We start from the raw sequence: 21611 nt of genomic DNA on the forward strand, positions 1-21611 counted from the left end.
TGATAAGATGTGGCAAGCTCATAGAGACTTATCCAAAACGACTTGGAGTTGTCATAGCCGCAAAAAGTGGCTCTACAAAGTATTGACTTTAGGGGGTGAATAGTTATGCACATTGACTTTTTCTGTTATTTTGTCGTATTTGTTGTTTGCTTCACAATAAAAAAAAAATCTTCAAAGTTGTGGGCATGTTCTCTAAATTAAATGGTGCAAATCCTCAAACAAACCATGTTAATTCCAAGTTGTGAGGCAACAAAACACGAAAAATGCCAGGGGGGTGAATACTTTTGCAAGACACTGTACTTACCTTGTCCCCAGGATCCTGCGATGTCTCCCCACTGTGTGTGCGGGCTGTGTCCTGATTCATCACAGTGCCAGGCTCCCTTCCCTGCGAGCGTCGTGACGCACAGGGAGGAGCCCAGCGCCGAATTCAAAAAGTGAAAAACACATAATACATACAGTACACTGTAATCTTACAAATTACATTACTGTATCAAATTATTTCACATCCTTTTTGTCCCTAATGCTTTGTCCAGTGTCCTGCATGCAGTTTTATATTATATATACTGTTCTTTCTGCCTGGAAACTTGAGAATGTCCATAGTAACCAAAAAGTGTCCCTTTACGTCAAAATCGGTTTTAGACCAGCTAGAAAACAGCGATAATAAATTAGTATCACTTGCAGAATTGAGCGAAAGTGATTAGTGGGGAAATTCGTCATCAAACACTGAAAGTAATGACAGCCACACTTCTGCAACTGAGCAAATTTCAGTGTTTTTGATTTGATTACATTATTGAATACATTTTATTTATTATTATTATTAATAATAATAATAATAATAATAATAAATTATTATTTGGTTTTTTTTATAGTTATTTATTAGATTATAATTTATGATTTTGTGTTTCAAACTTTATCATACCCGGGATGTCTACTAGACTCTTGTTTGGACAGATTTAAGTGTGTTATTCCTAAGAATTACAGGCCTACAATATAAAACGCCAAATTTCCATGCAAAACAATGTACCACTTTGAGCATCAAAAATCTGACATAATCATACCGCCAGGGAGGTTAAGCACTACATCTGCAGCTTTAAGATGATAAAAAGTATCCTTACAGCTTTAAAGCAGCAATTGAAATATATTGTGTTCCACTATATGATTAAATAAAGCAGCTGAAATCTGTACAATGGTTATACTACTAATATCTTTTCAGGACCAGCGTAAAGGAAACATAATGAGGTTTCAAGGCATGCCTTAAGAGACAGTTTATTTATAAAGTAAATTTGGTTCTAATTGTTTCATAGCAAAAAATGCCTTTTTGGGAGACATGCCATACCTCTACTACTCAACCATCAATCATTTCAGGGGCCAGCTGTCTACATAACTGAGTCACCTGCTGATGACTAATGACAACTGGGTGGGAAATCTTCATTCTACTGCTTCTTCTATAAATGACTTGTTATTTCAAACTACTATTTCAAAATATTCTGATAACACACCGAATTGGAGAGAAAAACATTAAAGTCAAATAAACTTCTCAAAAGTTTTATATGATCTTCTCTTGGTAGGATGTGCTTGCTGTGTTTTTCGTTTAAAACACTTATATAAGTATAAGCTTAGATCTTTCGCTGCCAAAGACATATTTTTAATTCTTCACACACATGCTAAAATGCATTTTTTGATAAGAAAAATCCAGAAAACATTATATACTTTCTAAAAACCAAACAAGTGCAGCGCTTAAAAACCCTAACAATCATATAATAAATCTTAAATAAATGTGAAAAAGCATATGTTAATATAAATTAATAAACACCATAAACGTGATTACATAGTGTTCATAGGAAAACCCCCATATAAATCAGAAAGTCCCCAGGATATAAAACTATAAAACAATTGATGAAAAGTCTTCTAGTAGTGACACTTCCCAGTGCAGCAGTGAAAAAACATAATGTGATTCCAGTGCTCATCCTTCACCAATATGCACTTACCAGAATGTTATTGATAAATAGCATTGAGCATCATTCCAATCAAAAGGAGTCTCCAGGGGGGCGTGGCTTAGCAATGGCCGAGGACACATTTTGAGAGAGCTCCTGGCCATCCCGTCCTAACCTGCTAAGTAGACGGTATTCTTAGTGAGGAAGAGAGGCATGATACCCGCTAGACACTACCGAACAAGATCATCAGCAGGAGGGAACCTCTCTTCCACCCCAAGAAGAGGCATTCAACGGTATTTGCGAGACTCACGGAGGGTGTTATAGCAGTGCCGCGTGCACTCAGCCTCTCGGAGGACACTACCCTGGACCCAGCGAGATCCCCAACCTCCTCTGTGGACATAGACTTTGCCTCGGAGCCACCTACCATTTGTCCCATAATTATGGAGGGCACTTCTCCAAGGATGATCGGAATGCCTGATGATCTCCGCTCTATCTTGCAATCCCTTCCGACCAAGGCGGACATAGAGGGCCTCATCCTACGCATCGAGGAGGCACACAGCAGGGACATTCAAGAAGTCAGAGCGGACTTACACACGCTGACGGACCGGGTTGACTCTGGCGAGGCTACAATCTCCTCCCTCACACATCGGATCGCTGCACTTGAGCGATCTCAGGAGCCTCAAGCGGCAACGGCCATTGATCTGCAACTCCATTTAGAAGATTTGGAGGATCGTAGCCGACGCAACAACCTTCAGTTGCGAGGCATCCCAGAGGCTACAGGGTCGGAAGACCTGGCGGCTACTGTGACAGCTATCTTCCAAGAGATCCTGGGCGCATCTCCACCGTCACTGGAATTACACCGGGTGCATAGAGCCTTGGGACCTAAATCTAATGACCCTGACAGACCGAGAGATGTGATGTGCAGGATTCATCATTATAACCAGAAGGAACCTATTCTACGAAAGGCTTGGAAACACGGGGTTGTGGAATTTGACGGCGCCACAATTAAAGTTCTTCCAGATCTTTCTAGGGCCACGCTGCAGAGAAGGGCCATGCTGAGACCTGTCCTGGATTTAGCCAAGAGACAAGACTGCACGTATCGCTGGGGGTACCCCTGGCAGTCATCTTCCGCAAGACATCAGCCTCCTTCACATTACGCACACCTGCGGATCTACCATCCTTTTTTGACTTCCTGGGAACAGATCCTATCCAGCTACCTAATTGGCTGACCATTTTACCTCGAGCATTGGGCCGCTCGGGATTCTCTGCTCAGCAATCTTACAAATTGCCTCATCGACACCGTTCTAGAAGGAGAGCACCCCTCAACCTCCGCTGAGGGGTCCTGGGAGTCGTGAAGGTGAAGTCAGTGAGTTGCCCTAGTATGGAATCTGTACACATCTGTGTTTGTTACCCCTGTTTGTCGAGTTCGTTTACCCTCTATTATAGGCTGACTGGGAGCGCACGCACCTCTCTAATGCATCTGATGGAAGGTATGTCCCCATCTTTCCATTTGTGAATCTCACCTTTTGACCATGCTACATTAGCTACATTAGCAATGCAGGTGCCTTGCCTGATGGCAGAAACCTTTACAATATCTCAGGCAGGCTCCGTGTTCGTTATGACGGGGATTGTGGACTGTACTGAGCTGAGCCCAAAACTGCGAGATAAGTTCGGACAGGCAAGAGGGAGCCCTGGGCACTATAATTCCAGAGACTAGGCTTCTATACACCGTACCAATACTCTTTTGCAATGGAGAACATTGTGTACTCAGTGTTAAACATTATGCCCAGGGTCCGCAGTACCATATCAGAGTACTCTACCGCATGATTCTGAGGTGGATTCACGGACATGGAGTCAATAGAGATTTACTAAAGTTAATCCAAGGTTTTTCATATATATTAATGTATTGTTTCCTTGGTGTAATTACCTTGTTTACTCTGCTGGGGGAGCTGTAACCTTTCCATCATCAGAGGTATTATAGACATACACTGCACTGTTATGATGGATGGGGGAGAGAGGAGGGTTGATGAGCCTATAAGTCGCAGCCCCTCTATTATGTATGTAAGGGACTGGAGGGAAGGGGGGATGGGAAGGGTTCTCCCTGAACTATCCCCTACCTCTCCGCCTAGCACTCATCTAGGAATGTGAATACTGGAGGTCCTTGGTTTATAGTCTCCACAATGCACGCGGAGTGTGTACATGTAATGAAGTGTGTTACCCGCACTTTCGGGGGGGGCGGGACCCGAACCTGAACACTAATATAAATAGAACGCGACTATGTCGTAAGCCAGGGGCGGGTGTGTTTCCTCTCCTCTTCTCCCCTCCATTTTGTGTGTGCGGGGGCATCTAATCTCACCTCGGCTATATAATCGACTGAGATGAATATGGTTAAAGATTACTAGTTCACGAATGGGTTGTATAGGGGGTGTTCATGCTATGGTTATTAATATAGTTACATTCCAACTTGAGATGTGTCGGAGCATTATCTTCTGTTTCCATATAACAAGGGGTAAACTCCGTAAGGGTTTAATCCGTTTTTAGCTCAATGGGTCTTGGGTTTTCCTTTTTGGACCCATTCCTGCTTGCTTTAAGTTGTATACCGTTATCACATTAAATTTTTTTTTTTTTTATATAACACACCATATGGCGGGGGGAGGGGGTGGTCAGTGAGTACCTCGCTGGTCACATCTTTCCACAAACCCATTTAGGCCTGCGCTCGACAACCAGAGTCTTTCTGGAGAGCGTCTTAGCACCCATAGTGCTATCTTATTAGATTTTCTATTTCGATACCCTATTAGGGTGTTTCTATCTACTATTTTCCTCTCTCTCTCCTCTCCCATCTTACTTTCTACGATTTCCTAGTTTCTGTAGTCTCATCTATCCTGTTTTCTCACTGATATTTCTCTCTATCGCACCTTTCTCTCTCCATTTCACCCCCCATCTTCTTACGGGCACTTGAGGTCATGGAGGCAGTAAGCGCCCTCTCGCTCAACGCGAGAGGCCTCAATATACCGGAAAAAAGGCGCATGCTATTTTAAGACTTGCGCCATATGAAAACTGATGTGGCATTCATTCAGGAGACACATTTTAAAGGAGACAAGTTCCCCATACTGCAAAATAAATTCTTCCCGATGGTGTATCATTCCACTAATGGGAATGCTAAATCCCGGGGAGTATCCATCCTCATCTCCCGTACGGTTCCATGGAGCTGTGCGGACGTGAAGGCGGATCCTGAAGTGCGCTTTCTGTTCCTCAAGGGAGCAATAGGAGGGGTGGAGGTGACCTTAGCTAATGTATATGTCCCGAATAGCGGCCAGGATCACTTCATCACCAAAATGATTGACATATTATTAGACTTTGCCAGAGGACAGGTATTGTTAGGGGGAGATTTCAATGTTCCACTAATCCCGTCGGAGGACACATCGACAGGCCTTTCCTCAACCACCCCAGGTGTTGGGAAACGCATAGCGTGCTCATTGCATAAAGTACAGTTAATTGATGTTTGTAGACTGACTCATCCCACTGAGAGAGATTACACCTTCTATTCCACACCACATAAACTATACTCGAGAATTGACTACTTTTTGATTCCTCACTCCCAACTGCATGCTATTAGGGACTCCTCAATCGGATCCATCACATGGTCAGACCATGCCCCAGTTCTATTAACCTATGCCTTGACCGACGCTTTTGCCTCCAAAATGAGAACGTGGAGGTTAAATGAGTTTCTCCTCAAGGACAGAGAAATAGTTCAGGATGTGACCAGGGAGATGTATTCCTATTTCCAAACTAACGATACCCCCGATGGTAATCCCGGTATCGTATGGGAAGCTCACAAGGCAGTGATTCGCGGGGTACTTATTAAGCATGGTTCGCGCATTAAGAGACAACGTTCAGAACAGACGGCGTTGCTTTTGAATCAATTGAAGCTCGCGGAAGCACGACACAAGCATGCCCAGACTCAATCTCTAGAGACAGAAATTTTGACTTTACGTAAGAAAATTACTGACTTAATGCAATTCCGAGCCAAAGCCGCGATTCAGATTTGCCATCGGATCTCATACGAATCCGGGGATAAGTGTGGTAAACTGGTGGCCAGATCGCTTAGGGACCAGGTACTAGCGAGTTACATACCTCATATCAGGACATCCTCCAGTCAGAAGCACACACTCCCCCATGACATAGCTGGAGAGTTTAAGGAATTGTATGCATCTCTATACATTATATAGAAAGGGCATGGGACTTTAAAATGAAGCAGTTGGAATGCGGAGGGTTAAAATTGTACATTTATTAGTCATAGTAGATAAAATAAAGAAATTTCATATATATACACATGTACAGATAATTGGCACAAAGAAACTGTGTGTACTTGTTCATCGATTATGTCTATATCTTTGTGCCAATTATCTGTACATGTGTATATATATGAAATTTCTTTATTTTATCTACTATGACTAATAAATGTACAATTTTAACCCTCCGCATTCCAACTGCTTCATTTTAAAGTCCCATGCCCTTTCTATATATACCTTCGGTATTACCGGGATGGAGGCGACTTGTGCGCCTCATATAAAGTCCCAATTCCCCCTCCATAGTACAATTTATTAACCGGGATGGAAGCATTTGGAAGAGTTGGATGAGCAGTGTTCCCCTGCTATCTACGCGAGAGGTTTAATACATGCCCTAAGTGGGGCTTAATTCCCGGAATGGCTATATATCCTGTACATATTATGTATATTTCCATCTGTTTTATGCATTGGTGCTATTGATGGCATTTCCGGCACTGGTTGCGTTTTATATACAATTTTCTTCTTTGGTATTAATAACTTTTTCTTTGCCATCCATCCCATCCTTACCGCTCTGCCACTGACCCGCAGTTGCGTATGCGCTTGGTGTGGTTTTGTGCTGGGGTGTGTTCGTCCTCAATGCGGGAGCTGCGATGCGCTCTGAGGATCCTCCCTTCCCTCCCCTTTGGGAGGTCTGGGCGGATGCCTCTCGGCGCATCGGCGCCACGTCCCCCACGTCATGCGCGGGACGTTGGATTCGACGTCACCGCGCCGACGTCTGGAGTACCATCTGCGTGATCGCCATGGGGGAGGGTTGTTCTGGCGCCAAACACCGAGCGACCATCCAGCTCTAGTGCGTACGCCGCTCCCCTCCCCCCGCAGGCCTCACGCACGTGGCGCTGGCGGCATGTACTTATAGGTCCCCCAGTGGTAGCGGGCTGCTCACACGGCCAGTCTCCTCTGTTGGTTTCTGCACACTAGCTGTTTCCATCTTGCTAGTTGCATGACATGTAGCATCAGGTAAGCACTCTCTGTCTACACCAACTCTCACTGTTATGGTTCTACTTTGTCACTATTTTTTGCACCAGCTCTTCAAAATCCTCCACCTAACAAAAACAACAACACCCCCCCCTCCTTCTTTTATTACTCGCTCACACATTTAGATTCTTCACTGGCTATCTCCTTCATTAGATTCCCCTTATCACACGATCCCCACTACATCACTCACTAACACTCTGCCTTATTCATACTTCATCTCACATAATCTGTTTATCTGTAATTAACATATATTCACACATTACTTCCCAGATATCCCTCCTCTTTTTTCTGACAAGCTATGTTACATTGTTGCTTCTACATATACTTTCTTATTCAGACTTTCTTCACTACAATTTCCATTATACTAGCTACCAGTACTCCCCATTTATGAGTCTCTCTGGGTATAATATCTACATATTACTCAACGTAATCTAATTTATTTAGTTAATTTTATAATTTATACTGATATATTATCCTTTAACATCCATTCCCAGATTTTCTCTATCTTTGACAATTCATGTATTATCTACGGAGATCATCTCACTACTCATAGCGTCACCCCACTATCTGATGCCATTCAGACACTACATGCTGCCTCAGCTCCCGCCGCGAGGCTTGCTGCCCCCGGCCTACTCCATGCCGTCCGCCATGCGCTGCGCTCAGTGTCAGGGTTGGTAAGTGTATTTTTGGCCCTACTTTTCCAACACTTTTTCTATTCCTCCCCTACGGATTGAGGTTGATTAGATGTACATATCTTACAGGATTATCATGCATCAGCTCCTGATGAGTGGAAAACATCACCCACGAAACGCGTCGAGCTACAATTGATGCCTACTCTATCCATTATACTTTGATGCCATCATTGTTCGTTATTATGATTACATTATCCCTGTATGTTACTATACTATTAGCTGCCGGGTATGCCACCATTGGCACCCATGCTATGGTCCACCAATACCACTTTGACTACCATCTACTTTGTGAAATTATGTATCCAACTGTGTGTACTTGTTCATCGATTATGTCTATATCTTTGTGCCAATTATCTGTACATGTGTATATATATGAAATTTCTTTATTTTATCTACTATGACTAATAAATGTACAATTTTAACCCTCCGCATTCCAACTGCTTCATTTTAAAGTCCCATGCCCTTTCTATATATACCTTCGGTATTACCGGGATGGAGGCGACTTGTGCGCCTCATATAAAGTCCCAATTCCCCCTCCATAGTGCATCTCTATACATTTTGCAGAACCCTGTTCTCTCTCAGTCTCGGATAGAAGACTGTCTTAGTAACTCAGGTATGCCCAAACTCTCAGCTGAAGTGGGGGAACTACTCGATGAACCCATTACTACGGCAGAGATACGGTCAGCAATAGGGGCTACTAAATTAGGGAAAGCCCCGGGACCGGACGGCCTCACTGCACAATACTTTAAAACACTTCTACCATCCCTTGAGAAATCTATGTGCAAATTTTTCAACTCGCTGGGCTCAGGTGTAACTTTCCCTCGAGACTCTCTGTCGGCACACATCACAGTGATCCCCAAAGAAGGGAAAGACCCCGCCCTTTGTGGAAGCTATAGGCCAATTTCTCTACTTAATTCGGACCTAAAAATCTTTACAAAAATACTCTCCACTAGGATACAACTCTATCTTCCCTCCCTGATCCATCTAGATCAAGTTGGGTTTGTCCCGACTAGAGAAGCCAGGGACAATACAATTAAAGTCCCTTATCTCCTGTATGTGGTTAATAAGAATAAAATCCCCTGTGTTTTCTTAAGTACAGACGCGGAGAAGGCCTTTGACAGGGTGAATTGGCAATTTAAAACTTCGGTCCTGGAACACATTGGTATGGGAATCAATATGCTATGTTGGATAAGATCATTATATAGCAATCCCTCGGCTCGGGTTCGGGCCAATGGGATATTATCTGACTTCTTTAGGATTAAAAACGGGACACGCCAAGGTTGCCCTTTGTCCCCGCTCCTATTTGCCCTGTCACTGGAACCGTTTCTGCGTACTGTAAGAGCCAACCCAGACATCACAGGAGTGGTTATGGGAGATTCACATCAGAAGATAGCCTCGTACGCGGATGACATGTTGTTCTCACTCCCCAACCCAGCGATTTCACTCCCAAACCTTCTAAATGAATTTAAAATATATGGTAATCTTTTTAACTTGAAGATCAATTTCAGCAAGTCCGAAGCAATGGGCATAGGGTTCTCGACACATCAACTCACAGCCTTCCAATCCAGTTTTAAATTTAATTGGACGACCTCAGCCTTAAAATACCTTGGCACATATATCCCTACCAAAATTTCACAGCTTTTTACCTTGAATTTCCCCCCCTTACTCGCTAAGGTTCGGGCTCTACTTGCCAAATGGCAAAAAGGACTACACTCGTGGTTTGGGAGATGCAATATCCTTAAGATGTGCATTCTCCCTAAAATTCCTTTACCTTCTCCAAGCCTTCCCAATCCAAATCCCCTCCAATTATTTTGATCAGACCAGAGCCTTATTCTTTGATTATATATGGGCACATAAGAGACCTAGACTCAACAGACGGCTGCTTGTGTTGCCCAAACAGAACGGGGGGGGTTAGCGGTTCCAGACCTCCGCAAATATCACCAAGCGACTCATTTATCAAGACTGATTGACTGGAACCAACATCAATCCATGAAGTTATGGCCCAGTCTAGAACAGACCCAATGTGAAATACCCCTCAATAGGGCCCCCTGGTGTCTTAACTCCTTGCCCAGAGAAATGAGGAATCACCTCCTGGTAAGTACTACTATACAAATATGCTCTGCTATTTTTATACGTTCTAACCTAGTGTCCCTGAATTCCCCACTTCGCCGGGTATTGGGAAGCCCAGAATTTACTCCTGGTCATACAGACCCTATCTTTCGCGCATTAAGAACGGCGGGATACTTCCAAGCCTCCCACTTCTTGGTTAATGGGAAATGGCCATCTGTAACAGACCTTATGAATGCTGATGGCCCCTTCCATTTATACTTTTGGAGAGCTCAGCAACTCTATCATTTCCTTAAATCAATGCCTCTTTCCAGTAACCCGGAACAACCTCTAACTACTTTCGAGACCTACTGTTCGGAAGATGGTACCATGCCCCATACATTATCGGCCACCTATCAATTGCTGATCACACCACCAGATGGACAATGTCTACGTTACATAGACAAGTGGGAAAAAGATCTATGATGCACCTTTACGACACGCCAAAAACAAAATATCCTCCATTTCACACATAAGTCCTCAATTTGCTCGAAGACACAAGAGACCAATCATAAAATAGTTACAAGATGGTACAATACCCCAGCAAGGTTACGGAGGATTTTTCCTTCTGCCACGGATCTTTGCTGGAGATGCCAGGGTGAATGTGGAACGATCCTCCACATTTTCTGGTCATGCCCCTTGTTGGAGAGGTTTTGGAAAACCATTCAACATACGATGCAGAAGTTCACTGAATACCCCATTCAAGCAGATCCAGCCCTGTTTCTACTTCACGCGACTCACAAATCCCGGAAAGCTTATAAAAAATCAATAATACCACACCTACTTAACTCAGCGAAGGCCTGCATCCCCTTATACTGGAAGTCCAGGGAATCGCCTCCTATCAGTTTATGGATTAAGAAAGTAGAGGAAATCAAAAAGATGGAGGACTTAATCCTTACGGCCCGCCATAAAAGTGAACAGTTCACTAAGACATGGTCCAATTGGAAAATATTCATCTATTCGGATGAAGGTCAGATCCTGTTGGGGAGGGATGCTCCAGATTGAAATTGTCACACTCTAAAATGCCTGATAATCGAACCGGTCTATGGAGATTGTGGGCCTGGTCTTCCCTGATTCTGGATCTGGAGAGGGATGCGCGTGCTGCCTTGATGTACCCCATTTTCTTCCTATTCCTTCCCCCCTTTTTCTCTGTTCTCCTTCTATCTCTCTTTCCTGCCTTTTTTCCCTTCTACACTTACCTTGTCTTTTTTCTGTTTCCGCTCCCTGCGGGGTGGCTGGGGGTGGACGGGGCGCTGTTTGGTGCTCCGTGGACCCTCAGGGCTTTATTTTCACATTAAACTAAAAAATGGAGCAGGACTCATCAATATCTTGATGATATGGGTTCTGCCTCAGAGTAGGCGTTCCCCGCATCGGCCAGAGTCACGGGAGAAAATATACTTAATGCCACAGACTAATGTGTGTTCTTTTTAGTTATATTTTTCACTTTTGTTATGGTGTATTGTTAAGGTCATTTAATGATGTGATGTTTTTTCCTGTTGTGATTTTGAAATTATGTATTTCGTGTGTCTCTGCCAATTCTTTAAATAAAAAATTTGAAAAAAAAGGAGTCTCCAGCAATCGATCAATTAATCTTCCATATATAAAGTGCTCAGCCAGGGGGAGTCCTAATCAAAAGATGCTCACTACGGGGATCTGAGAAGTAATATATAGTGTAGTATATTTATTTTAAGGTTTGTGTATTAAAACAACTTTTTTTAAAAGAATCCATATGGCGTACACCAAAATAGAGCAAACACGGCAGGACTTACAGTGATGGGCGTCGATCTACACCTCAGAAGTGGCGGCGTGACATCAGCATGTAAGGCCTCTCCCAACACATTTCGTGCGCATGCACATCTTCAGGGGATACTGCTATACCTTCTGAAAACAGAGGACCCATAGAAAAAACATAGTAGTAGTTAAAATTTTTATGGTACATGACTTTAGCTCTACTGTTCATCAAATGTATGTTTTTAGAAAACAAATACATTCAAATTAATTTTAATGCATGCAAACAGAATAAAATTTGCAAATTGTCTTTAAAATATTAGGTCTTAACTTGAGGTTTGTGTCTGCTGTCATCCATATATAAACCGTATGCACTCCTGCGCTTCTTAGTAAGCTGGCCAAACTGAAAACAAACTATTTAAAGTGGAATGAAGTCTGGAAATAGGCTTTAAAAAATGGAATTGAGTAAATAGATACCAAATAGATACCTGTGTGTACCTCCGACACTGTGACAAAGTACTATACCCAATATTGCCCACAGACAACATTTTAAAAGCCTTCATAAGCCACCAACTTAGAGTTAACCATAAATGATGGCCGTAGAATAATTAATCGTATTCTCAATGTGTGTTGCACAATCATTGTATATGTGCGAGTAGAAGGGGGCAGAGGACTTTGAAAATGTATTTATATATTTTATAATACATTTTTAATTCTTTTGCACTATTTTTTTTTCTCCAAACTTTATTGCTGTCACATGGGGGGCTGCTAAGCCCCCCTATGTTATAGAACTTTTTGAGTGGCAGATACTTGTATTGGAGACATCTGGGGTCATTTGAATCCTAGTTGCCTTCCCTGCACCTAGACAACACTAATCGAGGACACAGCCTCTTCGATCCGCTGCTTAACCCAGCTCTCCTAGCCGGGAAACAATGGCCCTGCACCCAGAAGTGCTTAGGTCTGAATGTTTATGGGTTTAGAGTTTACAGGAGAGATGGAAGAATGTCCATCTCCCCACCCGCCATCGCAGTTCCCAGCTTCTAGAACAGTGGTTCTCAACATTCCTAGTGCCATGACCCCTTGATAAAATTTCCCAAGTTGTGGGGACCCCTAACAGTAAAATTATTTTTGTAGCGTGGGTTGTCAGCACTCAAGACAAGTAATTTGCACCCCTAACCCACAGACATTTAGCGCTCCCTGAGTCCCTTCTACTTGTACAGTATTAAAACCCCTTATGGTACATTTTAGGATGCACCACTCTCTCTTTTTCTTTCCCTTTTATCTCTCTCTATCCTAATTTCTTGTTTTTTCTTACCATCTTCTCTCTTGCTGTTTTTCTTGTTCTCTTATTCTTTCCTTCCCTTTTTCGTTGTTCCTCCCCCACTTTTCCTCTCCCTTCCATGTATTCTCTATTTTTATTCCTTCTCTTACTCCTTGGTGGGGGGAATGGGATTAGTGGCAGTGCTGGTGGGGAGTTGGGATGAGTGGCAATGCTGGGGGGAGTTCTGATCAGCCAACTTAGGTGCTCTTGATCAAGGTCATTTTTCATGGCAACTATAATTACAGGTAGTGTTACTCACGGTGTCTCCAGTTTCACTGTGTCTCTGACTTTGTGGTGTCTCCTAGCAGTGACACCTATTCCGAAATCAGGAGATAGGGTCTCCACCAGCCCCTCTCACTTCACATTCCTCACCAGTCAGCTGACCTCTAGTCTCTGCCCCCCCAGCCATGCCGTGAACTGAATGGGTGGCTGCCGAGAGGCTGAGTGGGCAGCCGCGGGCTCCAGGTACAGCCCTGCTGGGCGGCCGCAAAAAAGGCTGGGAGAGCAGTGGGGGCTTCAGGAACAGCCCAGGATTCGGTGACCCCTGGCAAATCATCAATCGACCCCCAGGTTGAGAACCACTGTTCTAGAAGAACCAGGAGAACCACGGGACTGGGGGGAAGGGGGCATATGAAAAGACACCGTAGAAGCTTCTATAATGTAGCTAGCAACATTGCTCCTAAAAAAGTAAACAAACTGTTGTGCCGATGAATTTGTTTGTATGCCTCCACTTCCACTGACTTAGTAGTTACGTTGGTGGCAGTCAAAGGACTAAAGTGGAACCATGAACAAAACAAAAATTAGATTTCTTTTTCTGAGACCTCCTGCAACATAGTTTTATTACCTTTTGATCCTTCCAGAAGATCCTGCTAAATACTGGACTGCCTCTGTGTGCAGTATTATACAGGGAAAACAGGTGTGTAGGCGCTACAACCTTCCCACATAACAGCTCCGCCCGGTGCTCAGACCTTGAGGCTACCGACACCTCCAACATACCAGAATAAGGAAAGGGATGGTCGGCATTTAGGATGACATCCAAAAAAAAGTATTTTTTTCTTAAAAAGACATGTAAACGCTGTAAAAAAAGCCTACGCATTTTGGACATAAGTAAATATGTTACAGTACCATAGACCCTAAACAGTGTATGTCCTATTACCAATCATGCACAGTGCTACCTTTGTATACAATACCGCATATCTTCCTTACAAGCCTGCACATTGCTGCACTTGAACTGTACCTAGTACAACACACCCTACTCTGAATGCATGGATGGTATTCTGAACACCATATGTGTAAATTGCAGCCCCACAATCCCTGTAGAGTGTCAGGAACAGAGAGATGGATGAGAAGCCTTTTACAATATACTGCTGCTCTATGCAAGCTCTGGCTGATGCCTGAACCAATTTCAGAATCTGCACCTTGTGTCAAGTGCGGAGCGACCGATAGAATGCTTAGTAGCTCCTGTATATAGAACCAGTGCTTGGATGTGCTGGTAAACAGCAACGGCTCATTCCTGCACAATACATACTGGTGGAACTATGGAACTAGGTTTATCAGGGATGAGGAGATCCTCTCATGAACATCATGACATCTGACATTCTTCCTTTACCAATACATGGTAGGCAATATTCTCACAGAGCACTAAACATGACACAGACTTCATCTACTTCATTATACATAATGATCCATGAATTCCCAACAAGTTTTACTGTTGTCTTGATGACCAATGATAATCTGCTGCAATCATTGTCTGTAAACAATTTTACTTTGCAGCTTTTATTCTGGAAATATTTAAAGTGGTTCTAAAGCCAAAAAATTTGTTGACGTTAATACACACCCTTGCATTAAGGTAAAAAATGTTTAAGTATTAGTATTGCCCTCCTCAATGCCACCTTATACCTTACTTGATCCAGCGCTGTGACCGTCTGTAGTGGCTCTTTCCACTCTCACAGGTTTTGCTGAAGCATCAAAACCATTGGCTCCTGCTGCTGTCAGTCAAATCCTGTAACAAGAGAGCACCTATGTTTATGGATGCAGGCAGCGAGGTTCTGAGTCAAGCCAACAGGTGTACCACAATAGGAACACAATAGGTGTACCACAATAGGAACTCACAGGTTTTGCTGAAGCATCAAAACCATTGGCTCCTGCTGCTGTCAGTCAAATCCTGTAACAAGAGAGCACCTATGTTTATGGACGCAGGCAGCGAGGTTCTGAGTCAAGCCAACAGGTGTACCACAATAGGAATCAGCTTCCGGCACACCGAGAAAAGGAGGGGCCAGGAGTGCTGGCGGGGTCCCCAGTGCCGGCAGCACTCATGCAGCCCCAGACCATGACACTCCCACCACCATTCTTGACTGTAGGAAAGAAACACTTGTCTTTGTACTCCTCACCTGGTTGCCGCCACAAACACTTTACACCATCTAAACCAAATAATTTTATCTTGGTCTCATCAGACCACAGGACATGGTTCCAGTAATCCATGTCCTTAGTCTGCTTGTCTTCAGCAAACTGTTTGCAGGCTTTCTTGTGCATCATCTTTAGAAGAGGCTTCCTTCTGGGACTACAGCCATGCAGACCAATTTGATGCAGTTTGCGACGTATGGTCTGAGCACTAACAGGCTGACCCGCCACCTCTTCAACCTCTGCAGTAATGCCGGCAGCACTCATAGGTCTATTTCCCAAAGACAACCTCTGGATATGACCCTGAGCACGTGCACTCAACTTCTTTGGCCGACCATGGCGAGGCCTGTTCTGAGTGGAACCTGTCCTGTTAAACCGCTGTATGGTCTCGGCCATACAGCGGTGGGACATTTCAAAATTATATTTCATGTCAATCTCCTCCCACATGACAACTTGTAAGCTTATGAATGTAAAGTAATATGTATTAGGAGAAAAAATGTATGTCCTGCTTTTTTTTTTTTTTTTTTTTTTAGTCTTGGATAGAGTCAGGAATTCTTAGAACCTCTGACCTGGAACTTTATTAGTGAGATTCCTCCACACTTTCAGTCCTGGTGAAAATGTTTTTAACAGACAAGAAGAGAAGAGAGAATCTGAAACTGGCACACAGTGAGCTGAAGTCTCCTGGGATATGTGCTGTGGATATATTTAGGGAAGCTTCAGGAGCAGGGGCACTTCATTCTCTTTATATCTCCCCTGCTTCCTCCAAAAAAAAAGAAAAAAAGGTCATATTGTTTCCCATGTAGTGGGTAGAGTAATGAAATAGGGGAATATTGTATGCAGCACACTTTTTGAAAAACCTACCTTAATCTACTCTGCATTTGAGTGTCTTTATATGACATGACCTAAAAAGTAAAACACATCAGACACAAGCATATACAGTGTCCTAAAATGCATCATGGATGCTAAAATGCATCCATTCCTTTAAGCGCCTTTCACATGGACGGCTATTCTGCCGCAGTTAAAAGCATGTTTTTTTTCTGTGAAATTCAAGACTCCAGGCACTGCGATCAGCTACATTTGTACAATTAGATTACCTGCGTTTACGTGCGTTTACGTGTGGCTGCATTTAGCTGCGTTTGGAACATTCTTGACATTTCTGATGTGCTTCCTGTTGCTTTTCTTTCCTTCTTGCCGCTGCTATCCGCAGGAGAAATAGTACACTGCGATTACCTGCAGTTATGTGCAGATAGCTGCAGATAGCTGCGCTAAATCGCTCCTGGACGCAGTCAATTCTATTTTTTCTATCCGCACAGAACCGCATGTAACTAAATTGCAGCTAAATGCAGTGTGTGAATGGGGCCATAGGAAAGCATTGTGTGCTTTTAGCTGCTGTCGAAAACTAGAAAATCCGCAGCTAAAAGCACCATTCTATCAGTCTGTGTGAAAGGGGCCTTATAGTTCAAAATGCCTATCAGTCAAATAAGTAAACAACATCATACAAATCATCTATACTTTGAAACACATTTTAAGTGTTAACTTTGTTCAGAACATAGGTTCAAGAGACATGGCTGATTTCAAGGATAGATGTATGTAACGTAATCGTGAAAGGAGATAGCAAAATTAGATTACAACTCATTATACCATCATATCAATTAAGATAAGTGGAAAGACTAAAGCTCGTTGTCTACCTTTGGCTGTTGCAATATTAACTTCAGCTTGACAGCTGCAAAAAATAAATTCACAGCCCTATTGTAATGTCCACAGCAGTAGCCACTGGGTAAAATGTGTATTGACAACTGACGGGTATGTGATGTTAGCCCACTTAGTTTAAAATTACAGTATTTAGTGGATAACTCCACCAAAAATGTGGTACTTTACTTTTCCATATTTATTGGTAAATGAAACCACATGCTGGATTCTTACTGGATATCTATACATACATATATATATATATATATATATGACAGTGTTAAGAATCCCCAATAAAGTGGGAACTTTGTTGCTGCCCATGGGAAGTGGCAAAAAACCCCACAAAATGTAGGCAAATCTGATGAAATAGCTAAGGTCTAAATTCACTCCACAAATGTCCCCCCCCAAACTGAAATAACAACGTTGGTAGTTTGCCAATAAGTTTGAATACTTATTAAACAAAACACTTTGTAACAATACACTCTGTGTTACACATTGGCATTAAAGATGCATTTGTACGGGCTTTATTAAGTGTTTATGCATTTAAAAAATAAAAAAAGGGTATGTAGATTAAAATTGTGCAGACGGAACAACAAGGGCTTTGATAAACTGATTTTTTTTTCTTCTGAAGTGGTTTCCTACATACAGGCCAATTTTTCAGGCTATCACTGCTGCAAGGCATTTCTTCCTTGCGTGATGGCGTGCTACTATGTCTAAAGAGAGTGGACAGAGACTGCCTTTGTTGGTCCAAAAATATAATAGTAATGCAATATACAGTACTGGTGATAAGTATAATGTGTAGATTAATTTACAAATGCCTTTATAATGACCTCATATGTTTGTAAAAGCACAAATGGTAAGGCATATATGAAAAAGGTGTCTTTTTGAAGTGAAGATACTTTATACTTAGCATGTTTTGCAGAAAACTTAGACTAAACCATCAACCAACTTGTACTGTAGGAACAATTTAATGACATTCACTGAACATGATGCATTGTTTGATTGTACTGGCACAAGATACACACCATTGCGCACAACTAATATGTATTTCCCAATTAGCAGTTGAACAACTTCTCCTTTTCTTGTTGCTAGGTAAACTAGGTAAGAGCATGCAGGAGATACACTGATTAGTTGCTAGAGGAAAAACGCTGAACATGCAGGCAGGCATTTTTAACACAAAACCTTTAAGATCAATGTTACTGGTACCCTGACTTCATTTCTAAGCTCTGTCAATTGCCATTAAAACTATCTCAGTGACCAGTAATGCCCCGTACACACGGTCGGACTTTGTTCGGACATTCCGACAACAAAATCCTAGGATTTTTTCCAACAGATGTTGGCTCAAACTTGTCTTGCATACACACGGTCACACAAAGTTGTCGGAAAATCCGATCGTTCTAAACGCGGTGACGTAAAACACGTACGTCGGGACTATAAACGGGGCAGTGGCCAATAGCTTTCGTCTCTTTATTTATTCTGAGCATGCGTGGCACTTTGTCCGATCGGAAAATTTTATATCCTGCTCTCAAACTTTGTGTGTCGGAAAATCCGATGGAAAATGTGTGATGGAGCCTACACACGGTCGGAATTTCCGACAACAAGGTCCTATCACACATTTTCCGTCGGAAAATCCGACCGTGTGTACGGGGCATAAGAGTACTCTTACTGAACAGGGGGTGGTGATTAGTGGAGCATAGCCAGGAATCCAGTCCCCAGTAACAAAGAGAGATGGCATAAGAAAGTAATACAAATAACATTAAAGGGGTTGTAAAGGTAAACATTTTTTCACCTTAATGCATTCTATGCATTAAGGTGAAAAAACTTCTGACAATACCGCCGCCCCCAGCCCCCCCGTTTTACTTACCTGACCCCTCGAAAAACAGCTGCTCGCTCCCGACATCTATTCCTCCGCTCAGGCTGGCCGCTGATTGGCTACAGTGGATGGATTGGAAGCAGCGCAGCCATTGGCTCGCGCTGCTGTCAATCACATCCAATGACGCGGCGCGCTGGGCGGCGGGGCAGAGTGATACAGTGAGCGGCTATAGCCGCCGGCTGTATCACGGGAGCGCGCCCGCAATAAGTAACCACCATGCGAGGGAGCTCGCATTAAGGTGGTTAGTTCTTGCGGGGAGGAGTTGAAACAGCCGCCGAGGGACCCCAGAAGACCAGGTTCGGGGCCACTCTGTGCAGAACGAGCTGCACAGTGAAGGTAAGTATAACATGTTTGTTATTTAAAAAAAAAAAAAATTTTACCTTTACAACCCCTTTAACAGCAGGGATCTTGTAGTATCAGCTACTAGATATAAATGTGGGTCACAGGAGTTAAGATCATTTTGCACTCCTGTGACCCGTTTTCAGCAGACAGCTGTCGGCTGACATCACAGAGCTGGTCCAGGCTCAGGAACTTTTGCACCCATATGGTCGGGATCTGCCCACATGCTTGGACCGGCACCCGGCTCAGCCTCTCTGTGAGCCGTTGAGAGCCAGAACCAGCCACTCCCACCCCCTCCACAGTCCAGCGCTCCAGTGAGGGTGGGTGGCAGAGCAGAGAGCTGCTGACTGATAGAGAGCTGAGCATTCAGCTGTGTTTGATTGCTTGGTTCTCACCCTTAGGGCTGGAGGGGGACAGATGCTGTATCCACCTAGGTAAGTATGATTTAACCTCCCTGGCGGTATGATTATTTCAGATTTTAGGTGCTGAAAGCGGTACAATTATTTTGAACAGAAATTTGGCGTTTTATATTATAGGCCTGTAATTCTTATGAATAATTCACTTAAATCTGTCCAAACAAGAGTCTAGTAGACATCCCGGGTATGATAAAGTTTGAAAAACGAAATAAAAAATGATAATATAATAAATAACTATAAATAATTATACCAAAAAAATAATATAATAATAATAATAAAAATTATTCAATAATGTAATCAAATCAAAAACACTGAAATTTGCTCAGTTGCAGAATTGTCACTTTCGTTACTTTTAGTGTTTGGTGACGGATTTCCCCACAGATCACTATCACTCAATTCTGCAAGTGATTCTAATTTATTATCGCTGTTTTCTAGCTGGTCTAAAGCCACTTTTGATGTAAAGGGACAGTTTTGGTTGCTATGGACAATCTCCAGTTTCCAAGCAGAAAGAACAGTTTTTATAATATAAAACTGCATGCAGGACACTGGGCAGACCACTAGGGACAAAGGGGATGTGTAATTATTTGATACAGTAGAGTAATCTGTAAGATTACAGTATACTGTATCTATACTGTATTTTTTACTTTTTGAATTTGGCGCCGAACTCCGTTCCCGTGCGTTGCAACGCTCGCAGGGAACGCAGCTCGGCACTGTGAATCGAGCGAGACACGGCAGCTCGCAGATCACAGCGGGGAGACATTGCAGGATCCAGGGACAAGGTAAGTATCCTCTACATGGATCCTGCGATGCGATCCCGAGTCGCTCTGGGATACCGCTTTTGGTATTGAAAATCCACCCCGAGCCAGACTCGAGAATACCGCCAGGGGGGTTAAAAAAATTCCATACTTTTATGGTGAATCTTACAATTCTGAGCACTTTTTTGCTTTTGGAAAGAGTCAGGGTTCTTTTAGCAGGCAATTGATAAACAGAAGCCCATAATAATAGACCTGGATATTAAAGTGTATCTATGGAGAAAATTTAAATATCATTTGTAGTCAGAGTCTTCACTTGGAAATGCGATAATCCTAACTACCAAGACCTGAGGTGTGTCTTGGCCTGGCTGGTCAGTATGCCTAAAAGAGGGCATACCCTGAATGAATATGAATGAAATAATAAAAGTATGGGGGAACGGGTGGGTGGGAACCCGGAGATGATCCAACGAAGGATCTGATGGAGGAGGAGGAAGGATATATGCCCTCGGACTCCTCCTACAAATCCAGGCTAGCCTGCGGCCAGCCTTCAATCTTGTAGTCAGAGTCTTCACTTGGAAATGCGATAATCCTAACTACCAAGACCTGAGGTGTGCCTTGGCCTGGCTGGTCAGTATGCCTAAAAGAGGGCAAAAAGAGATCCAAAGTAGGTGTGATGTGAAAGCTTCAATGAAGGGCCAGCAACAGCCATCCGTCCAGAAAATAGCGAAGCCTGGATGCCTGCAAAAGGAGATTACATATGAAACAGCTAAAACAGGAGGAAACTTCAGTGCCCCATGTACCTGATGACGAAAAAAGGGACCACAAAGTTGCCTCCAATCCTGATACATATCCAGAAAAGGGGTTTAGGATATGAGCCTAATATGGAAGGAAAACCTGAACATGAGAACGAACTGTTCGTGGTGAGAGGATGCATAGGGAAGGGAGGAAGAGCTGACCAGAGGAATACTGCAGAGAAGGGCGTATACTTGAATCCGATACCGTTCCTGCGGTACGGTAATCACCATAAACCCCTAGCT

The sequence above is a fragment of the Aquarana catesbeiana genome, linkage group LG01 (genome assembly GCF_042186555.1).
Source record: "Aquarana catesbeiana isolate 2022-GZ linkage group LG01, ASM4218655v1, whole genome shotgun sequence".
Lineage (NCBI taxonomy): Eukaryota > Metazoa > Chordata > Amphibia > Anura > Ranidae > Aquarana > Aquarana catesbeiana.